Below are 16,550 nucleotides of genomic sequence, written 5' to 3'. Positions count from 1 at the left end.
AAGATGTTTTGAATGCTCAGGATTTGGGCACATACGGGCTGATTGTGCGAACCTCAAGAAGGGCAAGGGGAAGGCTTACAATGTGACTCTCAGTGATGAGTCAGAAGAAGAAGCTTCTGAGTCTGAAAATTTCTAGCCTTTGTGGCTCCACTTGTTGAAGAAGATGACTCTTATTACTCAGAGCATAGTGATAATGGAGAAGAACTCAAGGAGGCGTACAAAACTCTCTATGTAGAGTACGAATAGCTGAGGGAAGGACGTAAGCAGTACCTTCATAATCTAAACAGTTTGCAGAATGAGAAGACTTTATTGTTGCACAGAATACAAGAGCTCGAGGAAAAGCTACTAGAGACGCAGCTTCAATTAGAAAGAGTCACTGATGAAAAACTGACTCACATGCTGTCCATTCAAAAGAGCCCAATCGACAAGACTGGTCTCGGGTATGTAGCTCCTCCCACTAACACTCCCTCTACTTCCAAGACTGTATTTGTGAAACCTGCAGTCCTAGAGCCTCCCCCCATTGCCGAAGATAAAGGGAAGGACAAGATTAATGATGATGTTCCAGGCACTCAGAAGCCTCATTCCATCAGAAGATCTCCTATATGCCATCAATGCGGTCTGAGTGGGCATGTCCAACCCTAGTGCTCCCTCCTTAAAGCACAAAAAGCAAAGGCCAAGAAAGAAGTACCCAGACAAGCTAATCATGGCACTAGACCTCTGACCCAGCATCAAACTCCATGGTATCAGGCACCTTACAAAGCTCCATGGAGGCAAGCACCAAGGCATCAAGCTCCTCAATATCAAGCCCCTTGGTCTCATGCACCTTGGCACCAGGCATCTCAGCATCAGCGACCTCAGCAACGATTTGTACCTGCCAATCACAGTGGCAAATCCAAGATCAAATCCAAGCACTCTAAAAGGTCGCAGAAGGTGGAAGAGGATCAATACTATAGTGAGCCACCTATTTGGATGCAGAGCATGATGGAGTGGATGGGTCAACAGATGAAGTCCTGCCAACAACCACCCACTGGAAGGCAGGCTTGGTCAAGAAGAAGAATAACCCCATGAGGGGGAATGGACGCACCTAGCAGGAGAAGGTGTTTCATGCCTAGGATTTGGTTCCTAATCCTAAGGCATCAAGTTTGATTGCTTGACTTTTACTTGTTATATTTTATGCAATCTAGGAACTAGTTTTGTTTTGCCCCCTATTTCTCTTGAGAGAGCATTGCAGGCACTTGTTGGGGAAGACAGAGAAAGCAAGTCGAGCTACTGCTTTTCTGTATTGGCATCATCAACCTTACACAGGTTTAATCCTGCCTTGCATATGATGTTATTTCCATATTGCATTTTTTTTTTTAATAATTAAAAAAAAATGGGGAGAAATTGCAGGAAATTTTTCCTTTTCTTGGCATATCAGATATTGCATGTGTTTTCACCTGATATCTCAATTCATTATGCATTAATCTACTTTACTTAGATACGATTGAGAGTTTATGACTATATCTGCCAAGTGATTTTCTTGTATATGCAATAGTTGGATAGCTTCTTTCCTCATGCGATGAAAATGTACACTATCCAAGACTCCCTTAAAGGTACATCTTTCCTTCTCTGACTTTTTGTTTCTAGAAATTCTGAACAAGAGAAGAGGTTTTTGATAAGATGGCCAAATTGACCAAATGCTAGTTGAACCTAGAACCTAAAAGTTCTGGTACTCTCTCTAGGTTGTAGCATTAAAAGAATCAAGCAATAATTTTTCAGTTTTATGTGCTATATGCTTACACTCACTGCTTCTGTGCTGAAATAAGCCTTGTCCTTCATGGTGCAAGTAAAATTTTACCTTGTCCTTCATGGTACAAGTAAAACAATTGGATGCTGCATCTTAGGGGGAGTGTATCAGATGAGGGTGGCTAGGCCCTAGTAATTTATAAGGTTTGACTTTTGACTAATCTTTCACTAATTTTCTCTCTTGTTTAGAAAATCTGGTTGCTCTTTGTCATATCAGTGATAGTCATACCTTATGGGAAAAGTCTTCACACACACACACATTGCATGAGTTGAGTTGCCTATTTAAATTTTCTGTCTATGGAAAAATCTTTGTGCGGATTGAAATCTGAACTCTCTCTTATATCTCTGCTTAGTTTTGAGATGCTATTTGATTGTGTTATCAGTTGATTATACATGTGTGTTCTGCAGCTGACCTTAGGAAAATTAATTTCTGCAAATTTTCCTCAGTTTTCTGCATTTTCAATGTGAAGCGTCCGGACGGCCTCTCTTTGCGTCCGGACAGGTGTAGATCAAACGGACAGATGGTACTCTTGTACGTTCGAACACACGCGGCTCAGACGGCCGGACGGTAAGGTTAGACGTCTGGACGTGCAAGACCTGTCCGCATGTTTTCGAGGCAGCGTGCGTCCGGACGGTGTTAATGAGCCGTCCAGACGAGGACCCCACAAGCTCTACAAATTCCCTGGCCGCCGCATTTTCACCCTACCCCACCAAAAATCTCTCTTTTGGCCTCTAGTAAGTGATTTCTCGCGAGTTTGTGGCATTATCTCACCCCTTCTTGTCTTTTTGTGCATTAATCTCTCATTCCAGGTATTTTTCTAGCCAATTTCTTTTCAATTTATTTTTAATTGTTAGAATCTTGATTATTTTGGGAATGTTGTTGATTCTTGGTTTGATATTATGGACTGCATTGTGATATTTTCTATCTCTATTTTTGGACAAGTTCCTTTTACTGCCGTTATAATGCCAAAAAAAAATTTGTGTGTGACCTAACAAGAATATTCTTGGATTATTTTTGGCAAATCTTGTTGGTCTCTTTTGCAGAATTATGTCTGCAGGCAGTCCACAGCTCAGAGTTTGCCAGAGGATAGAGGCAGATCGAGCAGCCCTTCGAGCCAAAATCATGGACCGCCCAGTCATTGCCGAGAGGAATATGGTCCGTTCCGACATTATGGTGGCTCCTTTGGATAGTATCCATGACATTATCTAGACATATCATTGGGGATATCTTCACAGCTGCGCCTGTGTTGTGCACACCAGGCTGGTTAGACTTTTCTATGCCAACCTCGAGGTGGTTCAGGATGATGACTGCGGGTTGGTGCTTCAGTCCACTGGTGGAGGGCATATTATTACTGTTGATCCCCAGATCATCAGTCAAGTCATTGGAGTTCCTATTCGCCAGATATATGCGAGCCTTTACAATGAGGTGGTACTTCCTCCATTTATGGATGATCTCTGAAAGTTTTTCCACAAAATTCCACAGGGATAAGAGCACGCCACCACCATCAGGATCGGTGCCTTATCTTCCCCTCACCGCATGTTGGCCAAGATTGTTCAGCACAACCTATGGCCAGTTGTCAAGCGCAGTGACCTGATTTTGAAGAGGGCTCAGTTCGTCTATGCCATTCATCTTTGCTTGCCTTTTTGCCTGTGCAAGCATATTTTGGGCGTTATTTTGGAGGCCCGTGATGAGAGCAATACCGGTCTTCCTTTTGGCTGCCTGCTCACACAAATTATACTACAATCAAGCATAAGTATTGCTGGCGAGCCAAATATGAAGATCCAGGATCCACTCAGCAAGCAGACTCTGATGAAGTCAAATGCTTAACTGCGGAGAGATGATCCGGATGACGATGATATGCCCCCACCTCCTCCTATTCCTGTAGGCATATCGAGTGTGGCTTCCTCTTCCCAGACTACACCGCCACCTCAGCCGGATGTTAGCTATTCTCAGATTATGGAGGCTCTAGCAGCTATCCAGGGGGGCATGAGTTCCATGCAGCTATCTATGTCATCCATGTAGCAGTCCATCTCTACCATGCAGCAGGAGGTTCACTCCATCAACCTCCGGGTAGAGCAGAACCAGCTGGACCTCCGGGAGTGCCTCAAGTTCCACCATCCTCCCAGCAATGATGACGAGGATGATGCACCGATGGCTGGGATGCTTGAGTTTCTTTTTGTTTTGTGGTTGTCTTATTTATTTTTGAGACATTTGTTTTATACTTTGCTCCTTTTGTTAAACTCCTGGATTATATTACTCTGTTTACCTTGGTCCTTTTGAGACCTTTAGGGGGAGTAATTTTTGTGGTTGATTTTTATTACTCTATTTTACCCTTTGTCCCTTTGTGATAAAAAGGGGGAGTAATTTTTATTTTTTGGACTGGGATTGTATTTTTAACTGGTCAAGTGATTTTTGTCCCAGAATGGCCAAAGGGGGAGTTTGTTAGGTTATAATTGGCAGCATTCTGTTGGACAAAATCACTTCATTGTAATGATGCTTTCTAACAGGGATTCCACTATTCAGATGTGTTTCCAGAATATTCTGCACAGTTTGCAAGTCAGAAAATTCGGTTCCCTACCAGCCATCCGGACGATGTGTCATACCATCTGGACGCCCAGTTGTCCAAACCACCAGCCGTTTGGACGACGTGTCATACCGTCCGGACGCTCATTAGAATAAAGCATCATCCTTTCGGACGACATGGATTCCTGTCCGGACCTTTCTTTGTGTCGAGGCTTCGAACTGCTCCAGCTTGCATCCATCCGGACATTTCAGCAGCCCGTCCGGACGACCCTCAGTGTTAGACCAAAGCTTCAGGATTTCTTTCCAAAACACAGATATGGGAAGATTGATGCAACTGTCCGAAAGACGTGGATTCCAGTCTGGACACGCTCATCCATAAGGCAAGTATCGCAATTCAAATCCAGACGTCCGGACCCCAGTCAGTATGGTCCGGACGCGCGAGCATCAGATATGAAAATTGCGTGCATCACATCAACCGTCCGGACGACCATGCTCCTGGTCCGGACTCGCGAAGCCTTTATATGGAAATTACTTGCAACAAACGTGCGACTGTCCGGACGACAGGGCAACACTGTCCGGAAATGGGTCTCAAACAGGAAAGATATTTAGAGAAATTTTTGGAATTTCGGTCGCACAGTTGTCCGTCTGGACGGCCTATGACCACCGTCTGGACGACGCCCCAGTTTTATCAAGCCAGACGCTCATTTGAACTGTCAGCCTATAAATAGAGGCCCATAGGCTTGAGAACTGCAAGAATTCGGTATTGAATTTCGCTAGTGCTTAGAGAGCTATATTGTGAGTCTATCGAGCTGAGTTGATCTCTCTTAAGCCGTTGCTGTGTGTGTTGTTGCTGCGCTTAAACTGAAGTCTATCTTAGGGGTTGGCCCTAAGGTAAAAAATTCCATTGAAGACCCTTTCAAGTAGGAGACCTGGTTGGGAGGCGTTTTGGGTTACACGTTAGAGTTCAAGGTACGACCACTGCATCAGGGGTATGTGAGTGCTACTACTTTGTAACTAGTCTTGTCTTCTGAATAGTGGATATCCTGGGTTTAGCTGTCCCGGAGTGGTTTTTCTCTTAATTGAGTTTCTACTTCGTCAACAAAATATTTGTCTCCTTTAATTTCGCATTTAATATTTTGTTGCACACTGTTCACACACACTGTTAATTAGAAGTCCAATAATTTTCAGACTCCAATACTTAAGTCAGTGTAAGTATTTAAAGAATAGCATGAAATAAAATTATTAGGACAGAATTTTGGAGAGAGACTAAAAGTCCCTTTTACTTATTTGTGAATTGCCTTTTATAATGGTCTGCCCCCAACTTTTTATCGCCGCTTCCTTAATGATAATGGTCTTTGAAGTTGTTTATCTCATGTTTCTTCACTTCCTATTGTGCCCTATGCTTGAAAATGGTTATGAAAATGGTACAAAGGTGGTCAAGTGGCGTGGAAGTGGTGTGGGAGAGAATCATGTGTGTCAATTGTTTGGTGAACTCGGGTTATTGGTTTAGCATTTCGATTACATGTGCTTTTTTTCATTTTACATACCGGCTAGTTGATCCTACAAGTAGAGTTCACAACATTTTCCAGTAAAAAAAAATTACAAAAATGTTAATTTTTAGATTCTCCTATTATGTATTGTCAAAAATGGATTTGGTTTGGGTGTTGTAATATTTTCAATGATTTAAATTTAATTTTGCATTTTCTTTTTTTTTTTATAAAATATTTAAATTTAAATTTAAACATGAAATATACTTCAGTTTGTTTTAGAACATCTCAGCCAAATCTGTCGAAAGTATATTAAGTCATTTGTGTATTTATTAGAAAAATGATATAAATACATCTCTTATATATGTATTTTTTACACATCTCATTTTCAAATTCACTATTGGATTTATGGGATTCACATTAAATCTCACAAATTAGTGAATTTGAAACTTAATTATATAAAAATGTATAAAAAAAAATGTGTTGTAAGAAATTACATTAGTGTCCCTAGGTCACATTTAATTTGTTGTAATGGAAACGGTTAAATAATTGGTAATTATTTAATAAATGGATTTAATATGATTTATTTCACATAATGTTACATGATAAAACGGTTTTGTATTTATATTTCTAATTTATTTTCCTTGATGGGAGGAGGATAATCAGCTAACCAATAAATGACGAGGGTCCCTGACTTACCTATATAAAGAGCCATATGCATCTATCTATTGGTACACTCATAGGCATAGGTCAGAAGAACTCTCTGAAAATTTTGTTTTCCAGAATTCTTGGTGTTGGAGAAAATTCTCTTCGTTTCACTTAAACAGAGATATGACTGAAGGAATTTATAATTTCGCTGCTTATTTAATTTAATTAGCATTTTGTTTATATTATGCCAACATGTGGTATCAGAGCAAACCTCTATGCCAATTTGCTCAGCATTAAGCTTTTTTTTTTTTGAATTTTCGTTTGGGTTAAATCTAATAGATTTTCTGTGAATTAAGTTTGTTTAGATTTACTCTTCCGTTCATGTATTGTTTTTCCATCTGTGCCTTGATGATTTATAATAACTATAAATCATGAGATTTTGAATTTGTAAATGCTTTACTGTGAAAATCACCGATCTGTGAAAATCATGAGTTCCTTTACTATTCAAAATCTCATGTAAGCCCATCGTGGTTGCTGCATAAGGCGGCAGCAACCATGGGGATAAGCTTGGGTGGCAGGCGTTCATTGTGGTGAAAAAAAAAATCTGAGGAAGAAGAAGGAAGATAAAACAGGGCGCAAAGGCAAAACAATTTTGGGTTAACGAGTTATAATTTCGGGTAGGGTTTTTTTTAAAACCCATGCAGTTTTGGGTCACTAAATTCGGGCCAACCCAATAATAAAACTTGACCCAACCCGACTCATGCAAATTTTGGGTCTATAAGTGGGCTGACCCAATGAGGTAAATCCAGCACAAGCCTGATCTAGTTAAAAAAAAAAAAAAAAAAAAAACCCTGGGTCATTAAGTGGGCTGACCCAAAAGCCCAACCCATTAAAAGCAGTCCATCTAGAATTAAAAACAATTGTGTTCTTGTGGAATTTAGAACTTGGGTTTTCCAAGTATAACAAACCTAAGACCACTTACTAAACCATTAAGCCATACTATTTTTTATGTTCTCATATCATAATTTTATTTCTCTTATGTTTTACATTATTCAGTATTAAAATTATTGTTTCTTTAATACTTGAACTTAGGAATATAATTAAATTGTTAATTAAATTGTTTAAATATAAATTGTTTGATGTCTATACCTAAGAATAATTAATAATACCATATATATTGGTGTATGTTTACAGTACTATTAACGAATACAATGTTTAGAAAAATCTTGGGATTTAAGAGTGTCCATGTGACGCCCTCACTTTCCTGGGAACTCACCTGATTGTACCTTAGAGAATTCTGTTTACTGCATTTTCATATTGGTTTGTTTTATTCCCGGGACTATTTATGGGCATCTATACAGTTATTAGATGTTAATGAAGTCGTAATTATTATAATAATTTTGGGAGAGCCACAGCATCCCAATTTTAAAATAATAATTACATCAAGATTATACACATGAACTTCATAAAGAAAAATTAACATCCATAATGTAATTAATTCATACATTTAATTGCTTATCATCACAGGGAAGTTTTTATTTTTATGACTTAATTAGAATAAGATAGCAAATTTAGTATTAAAAATAAAATTTCTCTTAGGCCCACAGGTACGGAGAATTTTATTTATTAATATTTAAATTTATTAGTCTTATTAATAAAGAGTAAATTTCATGCGTGATGTAACCTATGGGTGTACAAGCGGTTATAACCGGCGGTTATTGGCTAAAACCGCTAACCGCCTAGCGGTTATTTTATTTTGCCAACTGCAACCGTTAACCGCCTAGGCGGAGGCGGTTATTTTTATAACCACCAGTTAGCGGTTATTACCTTAATAACCGGCGGTTTTAAAACCGCTTTTGAATTCCGGTTTTGGGTCGGGTTTAGACCGGTTTTGGGCCGGATTTGGAGTCTTTAGACCAGTTTTGGGCTATGTTTACACCAGTTTTGGGCCGGTTTTTGTATAGATTTTAATTTTTTCAAGAAAAAAATTTAATACTTTTTGGGCCTTTTATCCTTTGGTACAAAATTAACAAATCTAAATACAAAATTACAAATCCAAAACACAAACAAATAACCATATAATCAAATCCAAATCTAATTTTACAAATCCAAATAACCAAATTCAAAACCAAAAAATACAAATCCAAAATAACCAAATTCAAAACCAAAAAATTACAAATCCAAATAACCAAATACAAATTCTCCAAATTCCAAAACCGAACAAATTCAAATACTCCAAATTTCAAAACCAAACAAACCCAAATAACCAAATACTCAAAGACATTACAAATCCAAAATCCAAAAATTACAAATCCACATAGTCACTGTCACTGATTGTCACCTACATTCACAACATATTCATCTTCTTATCACAAGAGTGAACTCCCTGCCATCAAAGATATACAAAATTACAAATAAAAATAGTTCCCCTTATTCCCAGAAATGGAGAGGAAAAAAAGAAAAGTAAACGGATGAAAAGTAGCAAACGGATGAAAACAAAGTAGCAAACAGATTTTCCAGAGTTCCAGTGGCAAGCAAAGTAGCAAACGGATGAAAACAAAACATAACTGATAACTCTCAGTGTCTCACAATAGTGAAACTTTACTTTCCCCACATTTTCTCAGCAACCAAACACAACATAACAAAAAACAAAAAACAAAACAAAAAAGATCTACGAAAATATGTGGAACAAAAGCAAGATTACCAAACTCTTAAACCTTCTAGAATATCTTCATCAGTTGGTGGGCAGAAACTTCTTTTGAGTAAAGGATACTGCTCAAAAATCAAAGGAAAAAGAAAGGGGGAAAGCAAAAAAAAAAAAAGGATTAGGCAAGGGGGACTAACCCGAAAAAGCGAGAGAAAACTAGACTTAGAACTGGTGGAGAAGCTTACAGTGTAGAAGCGGTGGAAACAAGCGGAGGCGGAGACGAGTGGCAGCGGAGAGCTAGAGAGGTCTGGAGAGGAGAGGCTGGGCGGCGGCAGAGGCTAGGAGAAATTTGAAAGTGAAAGTGACGAAACCCTAAACCTAAAAGGCTAAAACATTGTATATATAGATTGTCTAAAACGGCATCGTTTTGGGCATTGATGAATGCCCAAAACGACGCCCCCTCTCCCAGCAAGTCAACAACATCCCAGATTTTTGTTTTTATATTTTAATATATATATATATATATATATATATATAAGCGTTTAGCGGTTATTAACTGCTTTTTTCAAACCCTATAACCGTTAACCGCCTCCACCTAGCGGTTAGCGGTTTTAAGCGGTTAACAGTTAGCGGTTATAAGCGGTTAACGGTTTTAAAGCGATTATAACCGCTCCGTTTGTACACCCCTAATGTAATCTTTGCCCACAAGTAGATTGAAATTTACTATTAAATTAGCATTGGTTAATTTAAACTAAAGTTAATTTCATAGCATTAAAAATTTTCATTGATTATTGCAACTATTTCTACTACTGCTATTCTAGAAAGTACTATTCCAAAACTAAATGGGAATAATTTTTTTGAGTGGAAAGAAAATTTACTTTTCTATTTGGGGTGCTTGGAACTTGATTTGGCGCTCCGTGTGGACGAACCACCCACCCTCACGGATACAAGTACGCTATTAGAAGTTACGAAGCATGAGAGGTGGGAGAGATCTAATTGCCTAAGTCTCATTTTATGAAGTTCCACGTAACTAAGGGCGTTAGAGGTTCTATCCCAGAATGCAATAAGGCAACAAATTCATGCAGGCTATTGAGGAACAATTTGTAAGTTCTGATAAAGCATTGGCAATCACCCTAATGAAGAAAATCTCAAGTAAAACCTTCGACAGTTCCAGAAGTGTGCAAGTGCACATTATGGAAATGACAGACATGGCTGCTCAACTGAAGTCCCTAGAGGTTGATATTTCTGGGTCATTTTTAGTTCATTTCATCTTGAACTCTCCCGACTGAGTACACTCCTTTTAAGATATTCTACAACACACATAAGGATAAATGGTCAGTGAATGAACTTCTGACCATGTGATTTCAAGAGGAGGAAAGGCAAAAGCATGAGAAACCTCAAAGTGTTCACTTTGTGGCTACTCATGATAAGGGAAAGAGTAAAAGAGGCAAAAGTGCCCCGCATTTCAAGAAAGATAACAAGTTGTCAATCAAGAAATATGACAATTAGGATAATTGTTTCTTCTGCAAGAAAGGGGGGCCATACGAAAAATGATTGCCAAAAGTATAAAAGATGACTTGAAAAGAAAGGTAATATCATATCTTTAGTATATCATGAATCTTTTTTTGTTGAGGCTCCTTGTAATACTTGGTGGATTGATTCTGGTTCTATAATCCATATTGTTAATACAATGCAGGGTTTTTTCAACACAAGGAAACCAGCAAGCAATGAGCAACGGGTCTATTCCGGAAATAAGTTGTTTTCTCATGTGGAAGCGGTTGGGACTTTTAGATTGATTTTGAAAATTGGTTATATTTTAGATTTGGAAAATATATTTTTTATTCCATGCTTCTCTATAAACTTAATTTTAGTTTCTAAATTGGATATTATTGGTTTTGGATTTTAGTTTATAAACTCTACCTTTAGTATTGTTAAAGGTGGAAATTTTATTGGTGGTGGAACCAAAATTGATGGTTTATTCCAAAATTGATCTAAATCTCAACTTTGAAAAAAATCATTTATCATTGCATACAAATGTTGGCACAAAGAGGAGCTTTGTGAATGAGAACTCCGCTTTGTTATGGCACAGGAGATTGGGACATATCTCCATAAAGAGAATCAAAAGATTAGTAAATGATGGAGTCTTAAAAACTCTTGACTTTACTAATTATGGTACTTGTGTGGACTGCATAAAGAGAAAGCAAACCAACAAGACCACTAAAGGTGCCAGAAGGAGCTATGAGATTCTTAAAATCATATATACAGATATTTGTGGACCTTTCCCTACTCCCTACCTAAATGGTCAAATATATTTTATATCTTTTATTGATGACCATACACGGTATATGTATCTCTACTTTTTAAATGATAAGGCTGAAACACTCAATGCTTTCAAGACTTCTAAGGTAGAAGTAGAGAAACAAAAGGAAAAGAAAATCAAGATCATAAGATCTGATAGAGACCGAGAGTACTATGGAAGATACACAAAAAATGGACAAATGATAGGTCCATTTGCATAATTTCTTGAAGAATAAGGCATTATTGCTCAATACACAATGCCTAGCACACCACAACAAAATGGTGTAGCAGAAAGAACAAAATCGCACACTTATGGACATGGTGTGGAGCATGCTTAATAATTCTGAATTACCTGTATTTCTATGGAGTGAAGCTTTAAAAACTGTTGTGTATGTATTAAACCGAGCTCCATCTAATGCTGTCCCTAAGACACCTTTTGAACTATGGAATGGATGGAAACCAAGTTTAAATCACTAACACATATGGGATTGTCTTGTTGAAGTGAGGATTTACAATCCAAATATAAAGAAGTTAGACCCAATGACAACCAGCAGTCATTTTATTGGTTATGCAGTCAACTTCAAAGGATTTAGGTTTTACTGTCCTTCTCATAGTACTAGAATTATTGAGTCTATAAATGCCAAATTTTTAAAGGATCTTGAACATAGTGGGAGTGCTTATCCTCAAAGGATTAAATTAGAGGAGGCACAAAAGTTGACTAAAGCTCCTTTATCTAAATGACGTTTGATTATGCTCAAGGAAATTCAAACTGATTACCTTGAACCACAATCAATTCTAGAATAGTCAACTCATGATGAACAAGTTTAGAATGAACCTACTCAACCTCCTCCAAATGCGGACGAAGTAGGATTAAGAAGATCTTCTAGAATAATTAGACCAGCAATCTCTATTGACTATATTGTATACCTCCAAGAGTTCGATTTTGATGTTGGGCCTAAGGATGATCAAAATTCATTTTCACAAGCCATGAGTGAAGAACACTCCACATTATGGTTAAATGCCATGGAGGAAGAAATGAAATCCATGGTTGAGAAATTTTGTTGGTGGTCTCAAAATTGTCGATTCTATAGCGAGACCAATCAAGATCTTCTGCGATATTCATGCTGCCATATTATTTTCTAAGAATAATAAAAGTGGAAGCAGAAGTAAGCATGTCGACATCAAGTATCTTCGTGTAAGAGAGAACATCAAAATGAATGAAGTGTTCATTGAGCATATCAGTACTGAATTGATGATTGCAGATTTTATAACTAGAGGTTTACCGATAAAGCTGTTTAAAAGTCATGTGGAGCATATGAGACTCATTGATTCATTTCGTACCTAGTTCTTTCTAATTACTCTATAGACATCAAGTTATTGTTAATAAAGTTTTGAACACATTTGTTACATTATCCATGAGGATAAAATTAAAATTAGACCCGAATAACTTATGAGAAGTTTATTCATAAAGTTTGATTGCCCATATAGTACTCATTTAGGGAATATTTTATATGCAATACATGGAATGAACGACGTATTATATAAAGTTTTACTGTCATGATTCATGTGCAGTATTCTTTGGGTAAGTGAAAAGGTTTTATAAATGGTTGAAATAAATAAAGTAATGAGCATATTGAAGAACTGAACATAATAAGGAATTATATGTGTCATAAGGGCCAAGTGGGAGAATGTAAGAAATTACATTAGTGTCCCTACGTCACATTTAATTTGTTGTAACGGTAACGGTAACGGTTAAATAATTATTGTAATGACAATTATTTAATAAATAGATTTAATATGATTTATTCCACATTACGTTACATGATAAAATGGTTTTGTATTTATCTTTCTGATTTATTTTCTTTGATGGGAGGAGGATAGTCAGCTAACTAATAAATGACGAGGGTCCCTGACCTACCTATATAAAGAGTGTTATGCATTCATCTATTAGCACACTCATAGGTATAGATCAAAAGAATTCTCTGAAAATTTTGTTTTTCAAAATTTTTGGTGTTGTAAAAAAATTTCCTCGTTTCACTTGAACAAAAATATGACTAGAGAAATTTATAAATCTACTGCTTATTTAATTTAATTACATTTTGTTTATATTATGCCAACATGTGTGTCACTTCTGTTGTCTATTTTATTACAGCACTATGAACCTATGATTTGATTGAAGTGGTCCATAGCAAAGTTCGCCTCCGACAGAAATAAAAAAGACAAGAAATTGATGCCTGACTATTACTTCATTTTTGTCAAATTGTCAATTGATAATGGTCCCACCCTCCACTAATATATGATAAGAGATGGCATATATTCTTTTTTCTTCTTTCAACGGCCAAAAATGCAAGAATATTTTGATCCGAGGAGATTAAGATTGACTAATTAATGAGCATTAGCAGCATATTCTTTTTAAAATTTAAAAAATAAAACTATTTTTCACTTTTTATTTAAAAAAAAAATACTTTTTTTTCTTAAATTTATTCATTAATCCACTTGTAGCATAATTTTAACTTTAATTGTGAATTTTGGGCTGATTTTGGCAATCTTTCAAATTGACAGTGTCAAATAATGATTCTAATTTCCTAAATCTGCTTTAAGAAAAAAATCATTGAAGCTTATAACAAATTTCAATTTGATCCTTAATTATTTAAAAAGTCCACAATAAATACCCAATTTAATGATGATTTGGCAATAGAAAGTTTATTTACATTCTTGAATCATCCTTAAGTAGTGTTATGTCAACTATTTAATCTCATGCATCATTTATTGGCATTAGTGAGGCAGCCTAAGAAAATAATTACGACAATGATACTTGTATTTTTATTTTTATTTTTCCTTTTTTGGTTGTATATTTTTATATTTTTTTATTATAAAAGACACATGTCGCAATATAATTGGTGCCGATATGACCCTTTGACAGTTTCCGTCAAAATTTTGGATGAAAATTAGGTGCAAGGACCTATTTGTTAATTTTGCTCGATCACCAAAGAGATTTTTCAATCACTTTTAATACACTAATAAGCTATTTTCAGCTAGACAGAAATTTCATACAAACTGATTTATAAGAAATTCATACAAATCAGTCTCTAAAAGCAATGTATGTCCTCTAAGCAATTAAAAAATGGACAAAAATTAAAAAAGTATGTGAGAAGAACAGGAAATTAAATATATATATATATATTTACATACAAGGGAAACATATCACTATTAGAAATTGATTTATATAAAATTTCTTACAAATCAGTTTGTAGAGAATTTTTGTACCAAGCAACTATGTGAAACTACTAGGGTTGATTTTGTATTGTTAAAAAATAAAAATAAAAACAGTAGGATATGATGGAGAATTCCTATGAAAATTCCACACTTTTTTTTCTTCTTATATTTGGTGCAACTAAGAAACACCCCTCTACTTACAAAAAAAAAAAAAAAAAAAACCAAAAAAACACCCATCTCACCCGCATCATTCCTATCATCCCTCTTTCTTATTGGTGTTATGACAATTGCTCTTCTTTTTTTCTTTTTTTCACGTCTCTTAATCTATCACCCAATTTTTAATATGCCTCTCAAACTATTAATTATAGCAATGTCCCCCCTCCCAAATGATAAAATTAAATACATTTCATAAAATTCTTAAAATTATATAAAAACAAAACAAAAAAAAAAATTAATTTTTTTTTTTTAAAAAAAAAGAAACCAAGGTTTTTCATTTTTTTTTATTTTTTTATTTTAGATAATTTTTAGTTTGGGCCACCCTTTGGAATTTCATTTTTCTCTCATTTTTTTTTAATTGCTTTTCTTTTTCAATCTTTCAAAAAATATCGTTTTTTTGTTAATTTTTTTTTTGTTTTATTTTTTTTCCCGAATTTATAAAGATAAATTTGTCTTATTAAAACTTTTTTAAAGTTATTTTTGTCTTTTTGGTTGCTTTAGGGGGGACATTGGTATCTTTTGATAGTTTAGGTGGGGACATTGACACAATTGGTAGTTTAGGAGGCACATTGACAATGAAATTGTAGTTTGATGAGGATATGTGTACTTTCTTCTTCTTTTTTTCAGTGAACTTTTATAAAAAAGTAAAAATAAAATGTCCCTCCAAACTAAAAATAAAAATAAAATTACAATGTATTCTAAATAACAAAAATACCCTAAAGAAAAAAAAATACATATATATATATATATATATATATATATATATATATATATATATATATATATATATATATATATATATATATATATATATCTATATTGGTGAGCCACGACAAGTATGGGTCTTCACCAAACCTACAGTAGCGGTGGTGGGTCACAAGAGCCACGGCCACCGTGGGTCTTCCCCATTTTTGGTGGGTTTCTTTTTTTCTGAAAATTTATAGGAGTATTTTATCTATTAGAAACTTGTTATAAGCATTTTTGTCTTTTTGTAGGATAAAATGGCTGCATTGCAATTTCCTAGCAATTTGGAGGGAACATTGCGTCAATTAAAAATTTAAAGGGACATTGCAAATTGCGTGATGGTTTGATAGGGGTATGTATACTTTTTTAAATTTACTATCTATAATTTTAGTTCAACAAAATAGTAGAAAATTATTCAATCAAATAACAAAAAAATAAAATAAAAAATAAAAAATAAAAAATAAAATAATTTATTTTGAATGATTAAAAAAGCCCACAAACCCCTCTTAAATTACTATCCAATTTGTAACGTCCCCCCAAAACTATTTATTGGGTCAATATCCCCCCTCTCCCAAACTACCAAAGCTCACCCAACTACCCTGTTTGATTTGAGGGTGGCCAAGCCACCCCCAAACAACGATTGGGAGTGGCTTGGGCACCCATGAGCTCCAGGTTGGTCGATTCACTCTCAAACAACGACTGGGACGAGTTAGCCACCTTATGAGTTTCGGGAGTGGTTGAGCTATCTCCAAACATTTTGAGGTGGTTCTACCATCCCTTTCTTCTTTTCTTTTTTGTTATATATATATATATATATATTACTTTTTTTAACAAAAAAAAAAAAAAAAATTGTTAGAATGTTTGTGTTTCAATGAAAAAACTATTAAAATTATTTTTACCTTTTTGTTAATCTTAAAAGAAAAGATATGGAAGTAATCTATAATTTAAATAAGACAATTAGATAATAGTTTGAAAGAATTCCTGT

The sequence above is a fragment of the Alnus glutinosa genome, chromosome 11 (genome assembly GCF_958979055.1).
Source record: "Alnus glutinosa chromosome 11, dhAlnGlut1.1, whole genome shotgun sequence".
In the NCBI taxonomy this organism is placed as follows: Eukaryota; Viridiplantae; Streptophyta; class Magnoliopsida; order Fagales; family Betulaceae; genus Alnus; species Alnus glutinosa.
This window is presented reverse-complemented; position numbering follows the sequence as displayed.